Source organism: Passer domesticus, chromosome 1 (assembly GCF_036417665.1).
Source record: "Passer domesticus isolate bPasDom1 chromosome 1, bPasDom1.hap1, whole genome shotgun sequence".
Lineage (NCBI taxonomy): Eukaryota > Metazoa > Chordata > Aves > Passeriformes > Passeridae > Passer > Passer domesticus.
In genome coordinates this window covers 146615532-146636666 of record NC_087474.1, presented here as the reverse complement: position 1 = coordinate 146636666, position 21135 = coordinate 146615532, and the positions used below count along the sequence as shown (strand labels likewise).

General features: G+C 35.5%; 1 long non-coding RNA gene across 1 annotated transcript; it reads left to right on the top strand.

Annotated features, from left to right (window-relative positions):
• The first annotated feature begins 38 nt into the window (after nucleotides 1-38).
• LOC135283933 (uncharacterized) lies at nucleotides 39-18620 on the top strand. The gene is made up of 5 exons (XR_010349531.1): nucleotides 39-140; nucleotides 2213-2336; nucleotides 3750-3986; nucleotides 12312-12461; nucleotides 16387-18620. It is a non-coding gene; the product is annotated as an uncharacterized LOC135283933 (long non-coding RNA).
• Nucleotides 18621-21135: the final 2515 nt, after the last annotated feature.

The following is a 21135-nucleotide window of genomic DNA, read 5'->3' as shown; positions in this document are numbered from 1 at the left end:
CTCATACACCACCCACGCGTTCCTCCAGCCCATCACAATCTCACTTCCAACTGGCTCTCCTCACTCCTAGCTGTCTCTCATCTCCCAGCCCATTTCCAATGATCCAGCCCATGGCTGTGCCTTTCCCATGGGGCCTTGTGGTGAGCATAAGCCTTAACAACTTTAATAATTATAACCCCTATCCTACACGTATTATTGAGACTGTTCATTTTTAAATTTAAATTATTAATATTATAGATGACGTAAATACAGGTAGCTTTCCCACCAGTTCACTTCTCAGGCCTTTTTCCAAACTCGTTCTCCATTTTTCAAATTTCCTGTAAATTTTAAATTATAATCACATATCATTCAAGGTTTCACTCATATAGGGATGCAGAGTAGACTACCCAGCTACTAGGCAAACAAAGGCTGTTCAACAGGTCTGTATGGACAGTGAAACTGCATTTTACATCTCCTCCTTGCTGTAACATCGATCAGTGGTGCAGAGAGCATTATAAGCTACTTTTCAGTCCAGTTTTACAGATCCTTTTTGCATTTTAGTGTGTGAGTGGCAGGCCAAAGTCTGAGCTTCTTGCATGCTCTGCTGACTGCAAAGTTTGGATGTGGGCCTTTCATGTAGAAAATTGAACATGTAGAATAGATGAAGAAATTTAAACCCACCAGAACCCATGTCACATTCAGTCAGTAACTAAATTTCTGAGGGGAAAAAAAAAAAATATTACAATCCAAAGACTGCAAAATTACATTTCTCATTTTTGTTTTTACAGTGACCTGAAAGAAATGACACTTTTCTTTCATCTCATCATTGCTAAAGTAAAATGCATCTTGCAGTTTTTTCTCAGTTAAAATTGTTTTAAATTTAACACTCTAATTGACAGATATCCTATCCTCCTAAGATAATTAATTATAAAAAATCAAAGAAAAAGGTTTTTTTGCAATCTGGAATGGTTTTCTCTCTTCCAATTTACTAGCATTTGTCCAACTTATGTTTAGTTATCTTACTTTCATGCCTTTCAAGCAAGAAAGAACTTTCCATATTTTCTTATTTACCAAACAGAACTAAAATGATTGATATTGATTCAAGTCTGCATCATCTTTAAAAGTCTGCTCCACACTGAAGCTTCATATAAGTTTATGAAATACAAAATCAATTATTTTAACAGAGTAGTTTGTCCTATATATAAAACTATATATTCCACCGTTTCCCATATTTTCTTTGAAAACCTAATTTTAAAACATAAATATTGTAGAAATATGTGCAAGAATATGAAAATAGGGAGTCTCTTTTTCTTGGATGTCTTGTGTAACATAAGTTATATTATTACATTTATGAATTATAAAAGAGTAAAAATCCATGTGGACAAGATAATTTTTCAGCTTTGATATTAATCTGGAATCTAAATTAAATTTTAAATTGGTTGGAATCAAAGTCCACATCTATTTTCTGTTCTCTTGAGGTCAATTTTAAATGATAAACAGTAGATGACCTACATTTATTATTTATTATATATATAATGTTTTCTGTATTACTTGTCAGATTTATAGTATCATGCATTGATTTTAAAGGGAGTTGAATTGGTATTTTATGCTGTAAGATACTTGTAGTACTGACTTTTATTGATGCAAATTATGGATAACTTAATCCATATGAACTTCAGTATTAATATATTTTATATATAATGTATATATATTCAGATGAATATATAATGACAGTTCTGCAGAAGCAAGGGAGAAGACGAATTATAAACTTTTACTATATGCTATATTGGATTTAATGTTTTAAAATTTACTTTTGAAAATGTACATGGAATTAAAAATCGTGGAAACATGAAAATTATATAATTGTCATTTTAAAGTTTTAAAATAATTTGCATGAAAAAGTGAAAAGTTAAAATATTCATTGTGATTTTGAATCTCTTCCATCCTGATAGGAGTGCTCATTTCCTTCACAGATAGGCAATACAAAGTTACCATGGTTTGCAGAAGATGTGTCTCTGGCAATTTTCTTGTTTAATTCTCCAGTTTAGTTATACAGCAATGGGGTTAAATTTTCTCAAGGTGGCCCTTGATTTTTGCACAATAGAGTAAGAGACTTTTTGCTTTTCTAAAAATGTATTGGCAAGATGGGAGGGGGAAAATATGTCAGAGGTGCTTCCCAGTAATTTCCTTCCCAGTATGAGACTGATGAGAACAATCCTCTTTTCTTTTTCAGGAAAGTTTAACTTACAGCTGACAGCAGCCCCCATGACAGATGTCACATAAAAGGGGGATGTCCTTGAACCCCGTGTGTTTGATCAGTGCCCTGGGAAAGATGAGTCCCTGATGCCTGAGCAGCTGTGAGTGCCCTGCTACAGGGACACCACTGACCAGCTCACTGCATCAGAGCTTGGTTTGACCAAGGGGCCCGTGCCCACAGCGTCCTCACTCTCAGCTGGTACATTATCCATTTTTCCAAGTATGATGCCAGGCTCTGCTAATGCCCTGGAAGGACTTGCACTGAGTTCCAGTTATTAACAAACATACCGGTAATAGAGAACTGTGACAGGTTAAGGTTCCAAGGTTGCTGTTGATAATGTACTGAATGCAAAGATGAATTTGAAGTGATATTTAGACAAGCTGTAATTACCAATAAGAGCTGGCTCTTAAGAAATCTTTAGTGTGCATAGAATAAGGTTCTTACACAAGAGCCATCCCTACTGGGGGAGGAGACAGGCTGAGCATGTTGACTGATCCCAGAAGTTATGATGATGTCTCTATCTCCCTTCTCACCTAAGCTATATTTCCTTAATGTTCTTTGAGAAAGGGGGCAGATCATGTCTTTTCATGTTTAGGTGAACTTTGAGTGACTTCAGTCACTAAGATGTGTAGAGGAGTGAAAAATAATATTTTTTTTTGAGTAAATGAAGCAAAGTTTACCTTTCTGGGCTAAAAAGTTCACTCTGGGCTATTCCTTGGTTCAGTTCCCAGTAGCTGCATTGTTTTCAACATCATGACCACAGCAACTTTATGCCACTCCATGCTGTGTCATGTCCCCCTTGTCCCCAGTCTCCCTCAGTGTTCCTGCAGACATTTTGTGGGCTGACATTTTCTTCCTGGTGAAGTATAGCAAATGCATTCACTACTTCTTGCTAAATTTTGTTTTTGCATCTTGTCCTCACAACAAGTGAGCAAAGCTACAGCAATATCAGGAAACACCTCTTTGGGGATTTTGGGTGTTTCAGGCTAAAGGGTGTTGTTTTATTCTTGTGTTTTGTTCCTTTTGCAATAAGGTGTAACACAAGAACCAACAGAAATTTGATATTTTTTCCCATTGGAGACTGGTTTTGTTTCATTTAGACTGTCAGTAGAAGTGGAACAGTAAGAACTTTTTCCTAGTTAATTACTTTCAGGGCATTTGGTGTTTTTTAAATCACTGGAATTGAATTCAAACTTGTAGTGACATTTTTTGTCAAGATTACAATGAAAGATTATCTTTCTGACATGAAACAGAAAGGGACTTGAGTCACTGTTCTTGCTACTTGGGTTGCTTTCTGGCATCAACAATTTTGAGCAGTTGTGCTTTGAGTTTTCTTTTGGGTGACATGAAAATTGAGTAGTCTAATGAGAACCTTAGCTACTAACTTCAGGATTCAAGCCTAGACAAAGTTATACAGATATTAGAGGCCCCGATAAGATCTAGAGACTGAGCTTGGCTTAAAATTGCTATATGATCTAAGAATGTCTAACTGTGATTGTCCCCTTCCTTACAGAACCTGTAAGTCCTCTCCTGACAATGTCACACGGGCTTGAAGAATGCTATCACAGAGACTCCTGATGTTTTAATGCTGGCTGAAGTGAGACATCCTAGAAACTGAAAACGTAAAGTTGATTTTACTCATCCAGCACGTCCACTGACTTTACTGTAAATATGGCAAACCAGATTATGACTAAGGGAATGCGAGATTATGACTAAGGGAATGCAGTGAATAAATTACTTTCTTCCAAAGGTTAGTTGAAGGAAATTAAGTACATACTCTTGTAACTCCAACAGCTACAAGCAACTTGATGGAAGAATTTGTGCAGGAAATTAGAAGTTCCATAATAAGAATTTGTAGCATCAGATTAAGTGTGGCAACACATGGTCAGACACCCCTAGTTCAGCTAATTATGTGGGCAAATGAACCTATCCGATTAACAGAGAGACAGATCTTTCAGAAGACTATTTACACCAGAAATCCTTTGGTTTTGAATCTTTCTCAAGTGGAGTCTGCTCTCCCTTGCCTGTATTGGGAAATTAGGGCTGCTAGATGGCTGAGTGCCTAATTGAACTAAATGAAGTAAATGAAGTAAATATCCCAAAGAGAAGAAATAACCTGGAAGCTTTAACTCTGATGGATTCATTTCAAAAGAATACATTACTGTTTAAAATATTATGATGATTTGTTCAGTGTATGATGATAGATGGAAAATTGAAATTGCAGAATGTGTTTACAAAAGACTGATTGACACAGAGAAAGGTAGTATCAGCAGTTGGTAGGATAAGAGACCATTGAGGAATTGTGAAGTTCCAAAATATTTTTAATTCAGTATAACACTCAGTAAAGTACTTTGTGACAACTTAGGCACTTGCCTTGTAAAAAATTCAGCAAACACAGGCCCAAAGCTGATCCTTTAGTAACTCAGTAACCACCATCCCTTTAGATTGTTTCTTGATCTGTCTTCTTTTAGCAAGTTATTTTCCCAGTTTATAACTTCAATAGTCTGCTGGGTGTGGCATCATAAATCTGGCAGAATATTCCTTAGATTTCTAATTCAGTTTTATACAGACTGTATCCCATCACTGACAGCCATGTAAATCAAATGTAACTCTAATGAAATCAGAAATCCAACAATGGTTTAAAACATGTGTGAGAGGAGTATCAGATCCTCTCCCTTCCTCCCAAGTGTCAGCTAAATAAGCTTTTAGGCTTTTGAAATAAATTCAAAGTTCAGATGTTGTGTCTTGACAGTGCCAAGATCCTATAGAGCACATCTGCCCTTCATTGTGCCGGTTCAGCATTCATCTGAAGGCAGAATTTAGTTTCTGTACTGAACTGGGACAAACCTACAACACTTATTAGTATGTTTGGGCACTGGAAATACATAATGAAACTGTCAGCATAATCTAAATCATGAGATAGATAATTTATCTGCTGTAACACTGAATTAAGAGTGTTCTCCCCAGTGCTCAGAATAATTCTCTGCTTTATATACTTGTCTAAATGCTGACCACATGTTGGGCAATGTGTTTGTAGCATTTGCCCCAGTGTTTGATTTTTGAACTGGCATGCATTCACCACTCCAAGTAAGTAAAATAATCCAGGGGAAAAGCACAAAATGCCCATTAAAGAAAACAATTTCAATAACAAGCTGAGCCCCTCAGGGACTGAGCTATTATAAAAAGCAATCAGAAACTTGGAGGGTGGGATTTTGTGCTTTTATTTTTATTTAAGACATCCACAAGCCCAAGACACAAAGCCAAAAAACGGGGCATTTGGTTAAAAACCTGAAGAAAGAGAATTCATTTCTTTGTGAAGTTAACAACTACTGTAGATTAGAAAATGAGCTCTTACCAAAACTGCCAACTATAGAAAAATATTCCTTTGTTCCAGAAATCCCTCTGGGATGACATTTTTTACATATGTTAATTTCTGTTAAATTATGTGATGTTCCACTAATGAATGGAAAAAAATTGGTTAGATGGCAATGAGAGAGTAAGCCAGACAGGAATCTTTCATTATTGAGAGCGATGCATGAAAGGCTGGTCAGCATTTCCATTAAAGCTTGCTGTTTTCAGTTGTCTATGCTGACATGTAAACAAATTCTCCAAGTGATTATTTAGGGTTTCAGTGTGAGCACACAGTCGCATTTTACTTATTATGACTGAAATAAATGTAAAAAGGAGAAGAAGTAGTTAAACTTATCTGAGTTTGTGTATTTAGTTGCACAGTATTACAAGATATGAATTCTTTATTGAAATGCTAAAGAACATAGTCTAAACCTGGATCTCTAACAAGAATGCTGACCTTGTAGATGAATAACATTAGAATTAATTTTTCTGGCAGTGATAGTGGCACAGGCTTTGTCAGTTTGGGGCAAGCCAGTTGACCTTTCGGTGTTTCAGTTTCTAATTTTTAATTGTTTTGTTGTGGTATAATGATGTGCTATATTTTCTTTTTTCTTTTTCCTTTCAATTTCCCTTCCTATTCCCCTTCCCCTTCTCCTTCCCCTTTTTTTTGCCAACTTCCTAATTAAAAAGTCTTGTTATCCAGCAGCAATGATCAGAAGACCTGCTTTCCAAAAGTCTTCAATATACTGCTTTTGTAGTCTCTTGAATGATGAATGTGCCCAGTTTCTGGGCTGCTTTTTCCTATGGTAAAAATTCTATTTTAAAATCAGATTACACCCTTCAATTCTGCAATGAGTGTCTTTTCTTTCAGATATCTAAGAGCTGTATGTCTTTCTGTTGAATGATGCTGCAATGTGTTTAGATTAGTCTTGTGAAGGAATGTTCATTCCAACCATTCTTTTTAAAGTGTCTGTACAGAGCCCAGTCTTCCAGATAGTCATAAAAATTATATAAATATCATCTTATTAACCATATTTTTGTAAATTTATTAGTCTATTGTCCTGAAGCAATGCTAAACTCATGAAAATAATTAGGAAGACTGGTTCACATACTTGATTTGATCCAACAACTTAACTATCTGGTATTAGGGTCTTGGGGTAAGATTTCTACTGAAGAGCATGAAAATTATCTAGGAGATATTCAGAGCATAAATGTAACTAAGACATTTTAACTTCCTGCCTGCAGGAGTGTTTCATCCAGCTGATTGTAGGGAAATTTTAGGTAGAATAATGTGTAGGATAAGAGATTGAAGAAAAGTGCTGCAAATACATCCATAATTTCTTTTCCTAGAAAGAACCAAATCCGTGTATATTCTTTATGTTCTTGATAAAAGAATAAACTAACAGATTCAATCCATTCTTTTCCCCTGAAAATGGGACACTGACACATAAATTGATCTTTTCTGTAAAAGACTGCATTTTTTTCTATGTATATTGATGAATCATTAAGGAAAACTATCTATCTATACAATACTCTGTTCAAAGTGTCCAACTTTCAAGACCAATGAATGAAACAATTCCTACTGTGTCTGTTTTTTTGCTTGTTGACCTTATCCTTCTATTTGGTCTGGTGGCTGCTGAAAGGTCAGAAGAAATGGTAAGATGATGAGTTGTCTGGTGTATTTGTCTTTTTTCAGCTGTCACACCCCATCTCCATTTCACTGAGTTTGTATTTTTCATTATAATTACTTCTCAGTAATGCAAACACATGTAGAAAGTGGGATGGGGAATATTGGAGGTGGGATGTGTACAAATTCATTACTCAAGCAGCTACTTCAAAAGAGATCATAATAAAAAAAGAATGCTCTTCTCTCAGAAAGTGGTCTTCTGTTATTTCCTTACTAGTGCACGCATCTTATTTAACATAAACTTAGTTTAGTGTATAGAGAAGTGAAAATTTGGAATATGATTTCCCAGCTTAATTTCTCCCTGATGTGGTACATGATTGTAAAAGTAAAGGATCTTCCAGTCACCAAAATCCTCAATCATTATGAAATGTATTTTAAACTTAAAGTAACTTTTTGAACTCCCTCCACCATTGTTACCCACACCTTTTGATGATCATAGGTAATATGTGATAGCCTCTATCTCTTACATACATCTGCTAGGTCTTCAACAGAGAAAATCAAAATGTCTACAGTCATTATTACATGTGATATGTATTGATATATACTTTTACTTTACTCTCCTGGATCAATGAACAAAAAAACTCTACTAAAACTACACTCCAGGAAAGTTCACCAATGCATAAAAGTACCAGACAGTTCATAACTAATTCTTGATCTCCTTTCTAAAAGTGAAGTATTCTGTATAATATATAAGCTGAACAAATCAGTTGTGTATTATCTAATGGCTCATTTACCAATGATCCAACTGTACATCTTAATTTCTTCTATAGTTGTCTCAACCCATTACTGTAGATAATGATTGCAAAGAACAGAAAAGCTGTTGGCAAATCAAGATTAGTTTTTCTCAACTATTTTCAGTTTTCTTTACAGGAATCAGTTGTTCCATGCTGTTTTCTTCCCTAATGTAAGTGCTAATACAAACTGTATTTTTTCACTTCAAAATTAATAAAATTTGACTCTCAAATGATTATTAAGTATTTTTATGTTGTGATGTGATGGTTTCCTCTGCTTTTCTTCATTATTTTTCATTTTTTGACAAACAGCACCTATGACAAATATGACCTGAGAATTTTCAAAAATTTGTTCGAAATGACCCTCTGTTTCTAATTTGGTCTTTGTGAATGTTCATCTGAAAAAGTAATGTGATTTTAATTAATTTACTGAATTACCTGACATTTATAAGCAGGAACTGTGTTAGAAGCAATCATTAGGATACCTGTCCCTGATAATAGTAAAACAGTAGTTTTGCACAAAAAGTAGTAGGATTAGCAGATAAAGAAAATTTCAGGGTCGTACATGTTTTACTATCCTTGTACTTCCACAGGAAAAACCAGTATCCATTTATCTACAGATATTCTCTTCAGGTTTAAAATAGATTTTTTTGTGATTGAAATAAATTATGTAGATTGGATTCTTTAATCCTTTCCTCGTTTTCTCAGACTCATGATTCTAGGATGAAACTTTCATCCTAGAATCATGGTATCATCATGGACTTGATCATCCAGTCCAACTGTCCACCCAGCACTGCCACTACAATCCCTAAACCACTAAATTCAGACTACCCAGTGCCAGATCCACCCTTATTGAACCTTCTGCAGCTGTTCTCAGTGCACTGATTGAGTCTTTCCAATCTCTGTAGATTCTTCCTCCCCTTGAGCAGACCAACACTCCCTCCCAACTTGGCGTGACCTGGGAATTTACTGAGAGTGCACCCAATCCCCATGTCCAGATCGTCAATAAATATGTCAAACTGGCTCCAAAAGTAGCCCTGGGAATCAGCTCAGTGACCTACCACCAATTGGATTTAGCTCCATTAACCACAGCTCTCTCGACCTGGCCAGCCAGCCAGCTTTTTACCCAGCAAAGAGTCTTCTCATCCAGGTTGCGACCAAGCAGTTTTTTTAGGAAGATGCTGTATGAGATGGTGCCAAATGCTTTACTGAACTCTTGAGAGACCGCATCCACCTTCAGAAATGAGCTAGCCTGTCACAGAAAGAGATACAGTTGGTCAGGCAGAACCTGCCTTTCACTTTAGCTGAGCTTCATGCCCTAGTTGTTCTGCATGTGCTGTGCAGTGGCATTCAGGATGATCTCTTCCATAACCTTGTCTGGAACCATGGAAAGGCCTGTATTTCCCTGCATCTTCAAACATTCTTGTAGATGGGTGTTACGTTTGCCAAGTTCCAGTCATCTGGAATCTCTCCAGTTAACCAGAACTGCTGGTAGATATTAGAGAGTGGTTTGGCAAGTTCTTTCTCCAGTTCCTTCGTAACTCTGGGGTGGATCCCATCAGGGCCCATAGTGAGTGTCTTATTGGCAAGGCAGGTCATTAACCATCTCTTCCTGGACTGTGGAAGCTTCACTCATCTCCGCATCACCAATTTCCATGTCAGGGAGCTGGGTATCCTGAGGTAATCACTTGAAGATTGAGGCAAAGAAAGTATTAAGTACCTCTGTTTTTTCCTTATCCCCTACACTGCACTCAGCAAATGGTGAAAGCACGTCTTGACTCTCCTTTTGCTGTCAGTGTATTTATTGAAAATGTTTTGATTTTAAATGCAGTGGCCAAATGAGGTTCTATGTGGGCTTTGGCTGGGCTAACCTTCTCTTTATATGACCTCACCACATCTTTATAGTCCTCCCAATTTGCCTGACTCTCTTTCCAGAGGTAATAAATTCTCTTTTTCTCCTAAGATCCAGCCTATGTTCTCTGTTTAACCAGGCTGGTCATTTTCCCTGATGACTTGTCTCCTGTAGTGGTGCATGCAGTTATCTGTTCTGTGGAGTAGATTGAATCTATTGATATGAATATTCTTTATTCTATATAAGGCTGAGGATATTTTAGGTCTTCTCTAATCCTTTTGTTTAGTGTGAGTTCTGAGAGTAGTAAAATATATTATGTTCCAGACAAGATATTTGAGATGAGTGCCACCTTCCTTTTTCCTCTGGGCTTTACAACTGAATCCCTGTGGGTCATAAAGGTTAAAAGAAGTACTATTAATGCTCAAAGCAACAAGGAAATATTCTACCTATTTATTTAGATTATTAAATTACATAGCAATTAGATGTGTATCATAGAATCATATAATCAATTACAGAATCATTAAATGGTTCAGTTTGAAGGGACCTTTCCAACCCCCTGCAGAAAGGAGAGACATCTTCAAGTAGATCAGGTTACTCAGAGCCCTGTCCAGCCTTACCTTGAATATTTCCAGGAATGAGGCATCTAACACCTCTCTGGGCAGCCTGTGACAGTGTTTCAGCTCCCTCACTGAAAAAAGTTTCTTCCTTATATCTAATGTCAGTTTACCCTGTGTTAGTTTAAAACAATTACCATTTGTCCCATCATTACAGGCCCTACTGAAATGTTCTTTTCCATCTTTCTCATAAGCTGTCTTTAAGTATTGAAAGTTTCCCTAGAGTCAGCCTTCTCTTCTCCTGGATATCTATTCCTGAACAGTCTTGGTGTTAAAACCTCACAGGGTCAAAAGCTCCATTTCACACTTTCAGTAGTCTCAGGTATTGTGATTCCTTTGTTGAATACAAAAATAGCAAAGGCAGGTAGGTTTATTATGCCTTAAATTCTTCTTAATAATTAGCTAAACTGCTATGAAAGTCTGTGCAGGAAATTTCTGTGTGCCAAAAGGAGCTTTTCTCCTTCTAAACCCGTAGAATATGAATTACCTGTATGCTACTTGCATATGCTTAAAAAAATTCATGAAGATGAAGCTAACAGCACACATGCTGTACAAATATTTAGGGAGAAAAGTTTCTTTCTAAATTGGCCAAAAGAAAATATTTTAAAAAGTGAAGTTGAATTGATGTAGTAACTATCACAGAATGGACAGGCTTTGACCAAACATGTATTGATGTGTCTTCCAGATTAGTCAAATCTATCATAGGTTATCTTGCTCATATGATACATAATAAAACAAATATATTAAACTAAGAAAGACAGCAAAAAACCCCTCACTTTCAGATCAATTGACAACAGCTTGTGATTTGATACAATTATGTAATTTACTACATAAGAAATTCTTAGGTGCTTTTCTTTAAATATACATGGATAAATTTGATTGTTTTAGTTTCCCTGGATTATAAAGAATCTCTAAATGATTCATATTTTCTGATTCTTGTCTGCAATGGCTTGAACAAAACATGTATCTTCTGTTCTTCAGACAGAAGAAATGAAATTGGTTCCAAATATAAGCCAGTTTCTCATTTTGTTCGAGTTTAGGAATCTTCATATTTCATCATAGGAGTCTTTGGTGTTCTAGTATGGTCTATAGAGTTTGTTGATTCATTTCATAGCTTCATCTCTTCACTGAGATATAACACTTAACAGATATTGACATTTCTTAGGACTGAAGAATCTGGTTCATAAAAGTAATTTTCACTTATTTTGAGTCAGTGCCAGTCATTTTTAGACAACTAAAAGCAGAAATTGCAGACTCAGGCCTTTGCTGATCTGATTTTGGATCATTCTGCTTAATACTAACTTTCCTGTGTGAGGCATGTGATGAGTCTGTGAATAATCCTGATGTGTTTTTAATTCTGCCTTGAGGTGCCTCTCCAGCTCTATGGAAGTGGGGATGGTAGCTTCGTCTTGAGCAGTAGAAGGAAAAGCAGGACTTGGGATTGTGTGCCATTTCCCTCTTTATGCTTAAAATTATTCTGTAAGAGACATCAAAGTGCTTCTTGTTCACTGTATGATTATGTTCTCTGGGGAATTAGCAGCGATTGACATAGAATGTAAATTATAGATAATGAAGTACATATGCATAGACACTATTTGAAGTGCCCAAGGTTAATTTCTGTGTAAAATAATGATACATTCTCTTGAAAATTGATCTGTTGTATGGAAATTAAGGGAGAAAATTAATTATGACATCTTTATAAATTAATCAATGTACCTATTCAGTGATTATATATAATAGATGCCCAATTTGAAGTATCTTCAGAATACATATAAGTAATGAAAATAGCATCAAAATGTAAAGTTATTTGCAATAATCATGTGAACCATTTTTTTTGTAGTCAACCAGATGCTCAGAATAAAAAAAGATAAATCAATAAATTAAATCAATGAGAGAGGAAAGATCCTCTTATGGCTGAGGCAATGGATTGAAAGTCAGGAAATTTGATTTCAATTTTCGACTCTGTCACAGGCTTCCTGTGTGACCTTAGGTAAGTTATGTTTTCTCTCCAGACCTTGGTTTTTCATCAATTTACAGGAAAGAGCAATATTCTTTCTTCCGAACTGTTCTTGAGCTTTTTCTTATAAGCTACAGTATATGCAATGTCACCCTGAAGACTGCTTTAAACACTTCATGCTTGAATTTGTAACGTCTCAGCTTACAGTATGTGGGGCTGCAGGCTGAAAGGCTGAGTTTGCCTTTTGATCAAACCCCAAGGCAGCATCCACTTTCAAAGTCAGCCTTTTATTGGTGCGAGCCTGTGGTGTTGGTCTTGGATAGATTTCTAGACAGGTAGGGAGACAAGCTGAACTAGCACTCCCTCTTGTCTATGTGCAGGTAGAGACCTCTTGTAGCCTTGGTGCTGTGGTAGCCACCTTGGTGCTGTGGTAGCCACATTGGTGCAGCCAAGCCTTTTCCCATACACACTGCAGGGCCCTGCAGACGTTCCATGCGACTGACGTCAAACAGGTGTGCTAGCTGTGTTCCTCCATCAACTGTGTAGCCATATGTTACCTAAATAATTGATGTTTTGTTTTCTTCAGGAACCTCTAGACACTGAACTAATACAAAGAACACCCAGTGAAATTATGAAAGTTCTGAAGAATAAAATAGTCATTAACAGATAGTAATTTCCTTTTATCCAAATATATAAGATCACTCACTTCTATTTTGACACATATCCTAAGCTGGTCACTGTCAAATATTTCCCTACAACTATGAGATAAAAATGTTTGAATGAAAACCGTTTCTCTTTTTAATAAATTTGAGTGAGTATTCTTATGTTTTATTATAGTAATTATTGTAATGTGGCAATATTTCAGGATATCCTTTTTGCCTTTTGGTTTTGCATGCATTGGAAATAATAAGCAATATTTCTGAGAATGTAATCAGAACATCATACTTTAATTATGGTTTGTTTTTTTTTACTTTAGATTTTCTATTGTAAGACATTTTCTTTTATATATATGATTGTCTTTAAAAACATGACCAAAGCCTTAATTCTACACCAGTAATGTACATTTGAATTTTCTTTGAACTAAGCATATTTGTAGCAATGTGCACAAATTTCAGAGTGTGTTACTGGGTGTTTTTTTATACAAAGACACACACACATACATCAACAGTTTCAGTAAATGCAGGTCTTTATTTGTCTATTTCACCGCAAACTCTCTTCTTCTCTATAAATCTGACACTTGTCAGATTACATGTGAATATCACCAAAGGGAAAAATTTAAACTGAAAACAAAACCACTGGTATAGCATAACTATCATAAATCAAGATTATTTTGTATTTTAAAAAGATAGAGGAACAATTCATTCCTCAAATAAACAGAAAAATAAACAGAAAATTATATTTAAAAAATTAATTCTATTTATTGAATCTCCAAACAAATTGTGTTTTACCTTTGTGGGACTTACACATATAGATTTATCTGTACTTAGGGTTGTTATCTGGCCTCCTTGTTTAGACAGACATCCCACTCTGAAGGTGTGATTTATCTCATCTAAAATCAACATGTATTAACTGTCTATGTTTCTCTCCATAATGAAGAATTTCTTCTCGTAATGTAGGATATTACCAATTGTAGATAAGATGTAACTTGATACTTGCAGTGAACCCAGATACTTGCAGCTTTTACAGATTACTCCCTAAAATAAACATTTTAAACCATTTAAGTAACACACCAGCATGGGTAGTTGGTGACTTGTGTCCTTCACACTCTTGCTGAAATGTGGCCATTCCTGAGATGGTAATCAACCTCAATACGTGGCAAGTCCATAGCAATGTCCAGTGTAAAGCAAATACATCCTCAGCTCTGCCAAATCAGCCAGGGCCTTATGTTTCCTTCATGGCTGGGAAACTGCACTGTACGGTGGCTGGTGTCTAAGCCATGGAGTGCCACAAGAAATAAAAGGCCCCTCCATGAATCATGACATATTGTAAAATGTAATAAAGGCAGAGAAAATTTACATGAAGTCCAGATCTAATGTACAGATCTGCTATTTAAATGTTCTTGATTTATAGTATAAACATTCTTGACACTGTTGTATAATAATTTTTCTCTTATTTTTTACCTCCAACCTTTAAGTAAATGATTTATTAAGATTTCATTAAAATTGTAATATTTCTTAAACAGCTTTATTATATTAACTGCAATTTTTCATAGACACATAGAGTCCCTTAAGATCAGAAGGGACCATTACATCCACTGGATTGACTTGAATAACGCAAACTGTTAACCACATCAATTTCTCTTACAGTGAGCCCTCTAAACTTTTTTCTTTTTTTTTCTCTAGACCTTTTTTGACCACTGCTGGTTCCATGCAGAAATATTTTGCATTTTGACACATCTTGATTTGATAAAACAGAAATGGACAGTCTGCAACTTTTCTTGGTAGTAGTGGGTTCACACAATGAATTTTCCTTTAAGTTAAAAATGTGTGCTATTCTTGCTCTAGCCAAGCTGTTAAAGTTAATTTCAGCTTCCCTAAATTTAATTCTACCTTCTACTTCACTTTTTTTAAGGATACTCAGAGCTTTATTAAACAAATTCCTGTGGGGTTGCAATTTCCATGATTGTTTGCAGCATAATGTTTAATTTTCTCATTGGATAAAATCACAAACAAAATTAGATATCTGGGGCCCAACTTATGGCCCTGAAAAAAGGTTTTTTTTCTAATTTTTTATTAGTATCAGTGGCAGAAAACTTCAGTCTAAAGATGTGGAATTTTATGCAGTTGCTTGAGTTCAAAGTAGGCAGATGTGTTTAGAGTAAGGCATTTGCAGAGCTCTAAAGTCAAATATTTACAACCAGAATATTTTTTTAATTACTTGAAAGTTAGTAACGTAAACTGGACCCCATTCTGTCAGGATTTGACTCTCACACCTCTTAGTATTTCATGTCACCTTGATGGATCATTTGGTGGATCAGAAAAACGTAGTGTTATTCTTTTGTCTTTATTGCTCCTGAGAAATATAACATGAAAGCTGGTAGAAAACTTGGTACTTTTCCATTCATAAGCTGAATTCTCAGTGAATATTTCCTTTCATAATGAAGCTTTTTACCCTAATGAAGTGCTAGTCACTGGAAAAGAGTATAGCCTGAGATGAATTAGTAACTTCACCAAATCAGCACTGCAGTGACTGCAGTGCTGTAGGTAGTATGGGACAGAGAAAGGCTTTGAGAGAACCCCAGCTCTGTTGGAATTTATCATTCCCATGAGCTTCAGAACCAGTCAGCTCTGGAAAAAATATGGTTCTTGTTTCACCAGCCCCTACAGCTAGTTATTATTCAGATGAATACAAAAAATGTGGCAAGTTTATTAGCACTTAAAAGCCTGTAAAGGAATGACTTAACAACTCTTTCAGATGAGAAGTCTGTGCATCCTATTCCCCAAAGCCAGGTAAGGCAGAAAAGCACAGAACATTAAAAGAAATGGAAAAAGCACAATTTCTGTCCTTAAAATGGTGCAATAGCTTTCACTTATGGTTCATTTGGCATATATTTCAGGGAGATTAAGGATATTTTCACTTCCTTACTCTCACTTTCTCCTCTGATTTATTTTGTAGAAGATAATGTAATGCTGAATTTTGTTAAATAAAGTCAAATTTCAGATTTTTACTACAAAGGTGCAAGGAACTTTGGGTCATAATGAAAGAGAGGTTAGAGAAGCCTTTATGAAGGAGTGGTAAATCATAGAAAAAAACTGTCTAGATTATTTAGCAAATCAGAGAGGAGAGAAAAGTCTGAAATCAGGAAGTTCTCATCTTGTCTCTGATGCTGATTTCATAGCCCTGAATAGAAATGGATGCTCAAAGAAATACAATTAAATTGTCTTTGTCATTCTAAGACCTACTCAAAGTATCTGGGCTGGGAATCACTATGACTCTTCTCCTTTCTTATTCCTTACAGGAGAAACCAGTGCTGGTTGTCAGAGGGACATCCTTGCAACACTCAAAAAGTCAGCAAAACCTTAGGAGCTGAGTTCTGAAACTGTCTTGCCTTGCTGGGATAAGCAGTGAACTGCTTATCACTGTGGCTGATTGGTTTGATTATGAAAAAGGAAATAGAGCATTATTTAAGCATGCCAAAATTAGTATCAGTGTGAAATTTTCCATAGAGAGTAAGAGAGGGCACTAGAAAGACTATAAGGTGATTTATACCTTTCTTGAGCTTTAATTTTCTTGGATTCTGGAAAGCTGCATTGCATTTTTATTCCTCTGTCACAAGGCTAATGTGAAGATTAATTATTGAATGTTTCTTAATGTTTTGCAATCAATGGTAACTATCACTGTAAATTATAATAATTGAACACCAAAAACCCTTTTTAAGTAGCAGAAAATTTGAAAGGTCATTATCAGTCTAAACTTGGCATAGAATTCAAATCCTCTGTAAAATCCCAAAAAAAACCACAAGCCAAAACAAGCAAAATTTAATCAAATAAATGGAATGGTAATCAGAAACTTTGAATACAAATGTTTTCTTTCATTAGGGGAAAACTCAGTTCATTCATTTTGCATTTTAAACATTTCCTTGCAGTGATATGAATTCAGAGCAACACCATTGTTCTTGTATGTCATCTAAGAAATTAGATGGGCTGGAAGAGAATTACAAGACTACATTATTTTACATTCTGTGGGAAATACAAAAGGACATATGATAAAATGGGTGGTCTTCAACAGTGTGATTATGAATACTGAACTAAAACCTGGAAAACAGCTGTGGTTGGAAAAAATTATTCCAGTTTTACTAACATAAAAGTTTGGGGTTTTTTTTGGATGGTGGGGGTTTTTTGGTGATATTTTTTGGTTTTATTTGTTTGCTTTTGTTTTGTTGTTTAGTTTGCTTGTTCTTTTATTTTTCTCTTTTTATTGATTAGAAACCTGAAAAAAACTGAGTATGGGTACACTCAGTTGCCTAAATATCTTCATCTGCATGCCAGCTACACATTTTTGTTTGGTCCATCATGATTCACAGATCACTGATGCAGTGTCCATTGCAGATGGGCAGTTTTGCAGTTTTATTACCATAAGAGAATTAATATCTAATTTCTGTCTGTTCTGGTCTCTGAGAAGTGTGCCTAAATTGGTAACATTTATAAAATTAAAATATCTCATCTTTAGACTTTTTTTTTGCTTGAGTCAAATTTTTTACCGTACTTCACTGTGTGAATTTGTATGCCTTTACATACAAATGTGAATAGACAAGGAGTTGAGTACAAAATCCCTTGTAAAAACAGACTCTAGGCTTAAAAAAAAAATCTGTTGAAAATTTCTTATAACCAGAGTGTGAAGAGATTGTGGAATGCTGAATATTTCTAAAGCTTCTACTAGACATATGTTTATTTTTTGTGTCAGAAGGTTAATCACACCTGCCTGACACCCAGCTTTCTGCCTGCTTATGTGAGCTTTCAGGGGTTTCCTTGGGCTTGCCAGCAGAAACTCACTACCTCAGTCTACCTGTGAGCACAATCTCAGTGCTTGATTTTGCTGATGCTATCCCCAGGCAGAAGAACCATGAAATTCTGGTGTCAGTTTGAGCAGAGGAGGAAGAGATATGGCTTTTGTCCAAGCTGGTCATGAGAAAAGCAGTTAGAGAATTCTGGCTCTGTGGCTCCTTCCAGTTTGTTTGGATTACACTTTGGACAAGAAATGTCATAATAATTACAATAACAACAATAACAGCAACAACTTAATTTAGCCATTTTCCCCTAAGAAAAGGAAGATATGAATAGTTGTGATATGATAGTTGTGTGTAGCCACAAAAAACCCCAAAAACCTCTATACAGTTTTTTATCACATTGAATGTTAAGAGATGCATTGCATTATCTGCATTGCTCTTAAAAAACTTTAATCTTCACACATCTCAGCCTTGATTTTTTCTTTGATGATATTCAAATTCTAATATTTAATCATTTTATAGTCTGTTAGTGGTACAGATAACAAATGAGTTAGATCACAGTCAGTGAAGCTCTAATGGAAGTTATGGCTGTGTAGCTTGTGATGAGAGGTCTCTGAACACCCAGACAATTTCTCCTACCTTTGTAAAGTGCATCTAGATCTTTCATCAGCCAACTTTCTCACCTGTTCTCCCTTTATCCATTAACAAAATCATCTCCCATGCAACCCACCGGATTGTAGGTTTTATGTTAACATGTCAGTAGAAAGGAGTGGTTAGAAAAGTAATGTAAACCATCTAAACATGCAAATTAAGAGAATGTCTATTTAATGTACTTTTCTATTTTCTTCCCACTGCTTCTTTTTTGTCTTCATTAATCATCACTATTAATACCATGAACTGTGGATAAATATGTATCTCAAAATTGTCAAAATAAAGAAAATTATTTCTCCTTCAGTCATTAGTATGGATCTTACTTGTGCTAACACATGCAATATCTTTGATTTGAGAACTATTTGACAGTCAGTTGCCTCATTCATAAGGTAGGTGTATTTTCCTTGACTTTTTAAAAGTTAATTTTTTTACTGTTTATACATTACGTTAAAGAATGAAGTATTAATCACTGGTATTATAGTGTTATTACTGCATTGAAATAAGTGTACATAAAGCATCATATAGTATCTCCTAAAGTTAAAACAGTTTCATATGAACACTTTTACTGCAGGTTGCTTGGACTCTTGCATCATATAGTCATATGGACCTAGACAAGGTTTAAATTATTATAAGGGGTAAAAAATGAACTGGTCTGCTTTTATAAGCTGTTTCTTGACATTGAACTCTTTCTCCTGAAAAAAAAAAAAAAATATTTAGCCAAAATTTCCAGTCCACTGAATCCAATAAAAAGTAAAGTTTTGTGAAAAGCTGAACAATTAACTTTTTTGCTAGTAAAAACTCGTGAAATTTGTTGCAAGACAGAGGTACATGTCTCTCCTTAACACCTGCTACTTTTCATTGTGGTCATCCCACCCAAAATTTGTTTTTCCCCCTTACCTCATGATGTTCATCTTCTAATTTCCTCAGTACTTTTACTCCAAATAATTGTAGTTGCTCTGCTTCGTTCCTGCAGACTGGATAAAGAACTCTACCAAGGAACTTACATAAGAGGATTGCTTTTTGTATATTTGAAGCATTTCCTTTGAGGACTCTTTTATTGTGGTCTTTTACTGGATTCATGTGAAAATGCAGATTCCTGGCAATATTTCTGCACATGTACTATATTTTTCTAAAGTCTGAATAAGTCTTCAGAAACTTCTTCTTAGTTAATCCTTTAATTCTTACAGCCTTAGCCTCCTTTGGGGGGCCAAATTAACTGGCGGTTATTTTTTTTTTTTTTTTTTTAGAAAGCTTAATAACAAATGGATAAGATGCTTTTTGAAAGAAAAAAAATCTGCATTCTATAGCTCTACCTTCTTGCAAACAATTAACTTATGAAAAGATGATACAAATGCAAGAGAATGACCCTCCCTGTAGGCTGTTTGATAAAATTTTGTTCATAGTTCAATGCATAGGTAGATACTTTTGTCTTAGCCTGCAAAAATGGAAAAAGTAGCTTGCTAATTCATAGAGAATGTAGTTGTATACTCTTCTTATGGGGGATGGATAAAGAATAGGGGTACTCTTGCCATATTTTCACCCTTTTACAAGAATCCATGTTAGTGTTGCCTTTGGAAACAAAAAGACACTGCAAAATATTCAACCTGTACCCCATTAGAGTATTTCTAAGATCACAAAGCCCCAGAGAATCCTCCAGCTTTCTTCTTGTCACTGTAAGTTCCAATCTCATATCTTAATCTGGACAAATTCTTACTTTATCCTGAATCATATTTGTAATATTTGTACAGCAAATAACCAGTATCTTTTCAATTCAAAACTTGGATGATTCTTGACAAATGCAGCAACACACTCAGAAAATTCACAGGCATCAGTAGGATTAGTCCAAGCTGCTGAAGAAAGATGAGATTAAATGAGAAAAGTTGTGGGAAGAAATGCAGCAGGAAAGAAGTTCAGTCAAAAAGCATTACTAAATGCAGAAAAGTAGATGAAAGTTGACACTAGAAGTTTCCTGCTGTCATTTTCTCTTGAGAGGATGAAATGGAAGACTCCAGCATGGATCAGACTCAAACTGCAGAGTTACACATACTGGCATTTTGTAATGGCTTCTTTACTCTCCATCTTTTTTCACTTCCCTTCCTTTAGTTTTAAGGGATTTTTACCAGCCTTTATGATGGCATGAGCCAGGATATTCTACTGAAGACAAATGTTTCATATTAGAAATCTGAACCTCAAATCATTTTGAAGCCAAAGCCATACTCCCACTACAGGTGTTCTTTCTAGGTTTTATGTCCTTTCAGGGACTCTCATAGTCCCAGGTGCTGTACTGAAAATGACACTCCACAAGAATGAGATCACCTTTGATTGCCCCGGCACCTTTTAACTCCCTGGACTGTAACTACAAAAGGCACAAGAAGGTAAATGGATTCATGGGCTTGTCTGACAGTCCTGTTATGCTGCAGTCCAAAATGACTTCTGCAATTAATCTTTATTATCCATGTATTTCATCTTTTTAGCATTCAATGTTGAAATGTATTTATTTTCAATATTAGTTTTGCCATCAGTATGAAGCCTTTTTTTTCATCATCCTGAGTGAGTTTCTGAAGGACCATTTCTTTGTGATATTTCTAGAAATGAATGACATATGAGCAT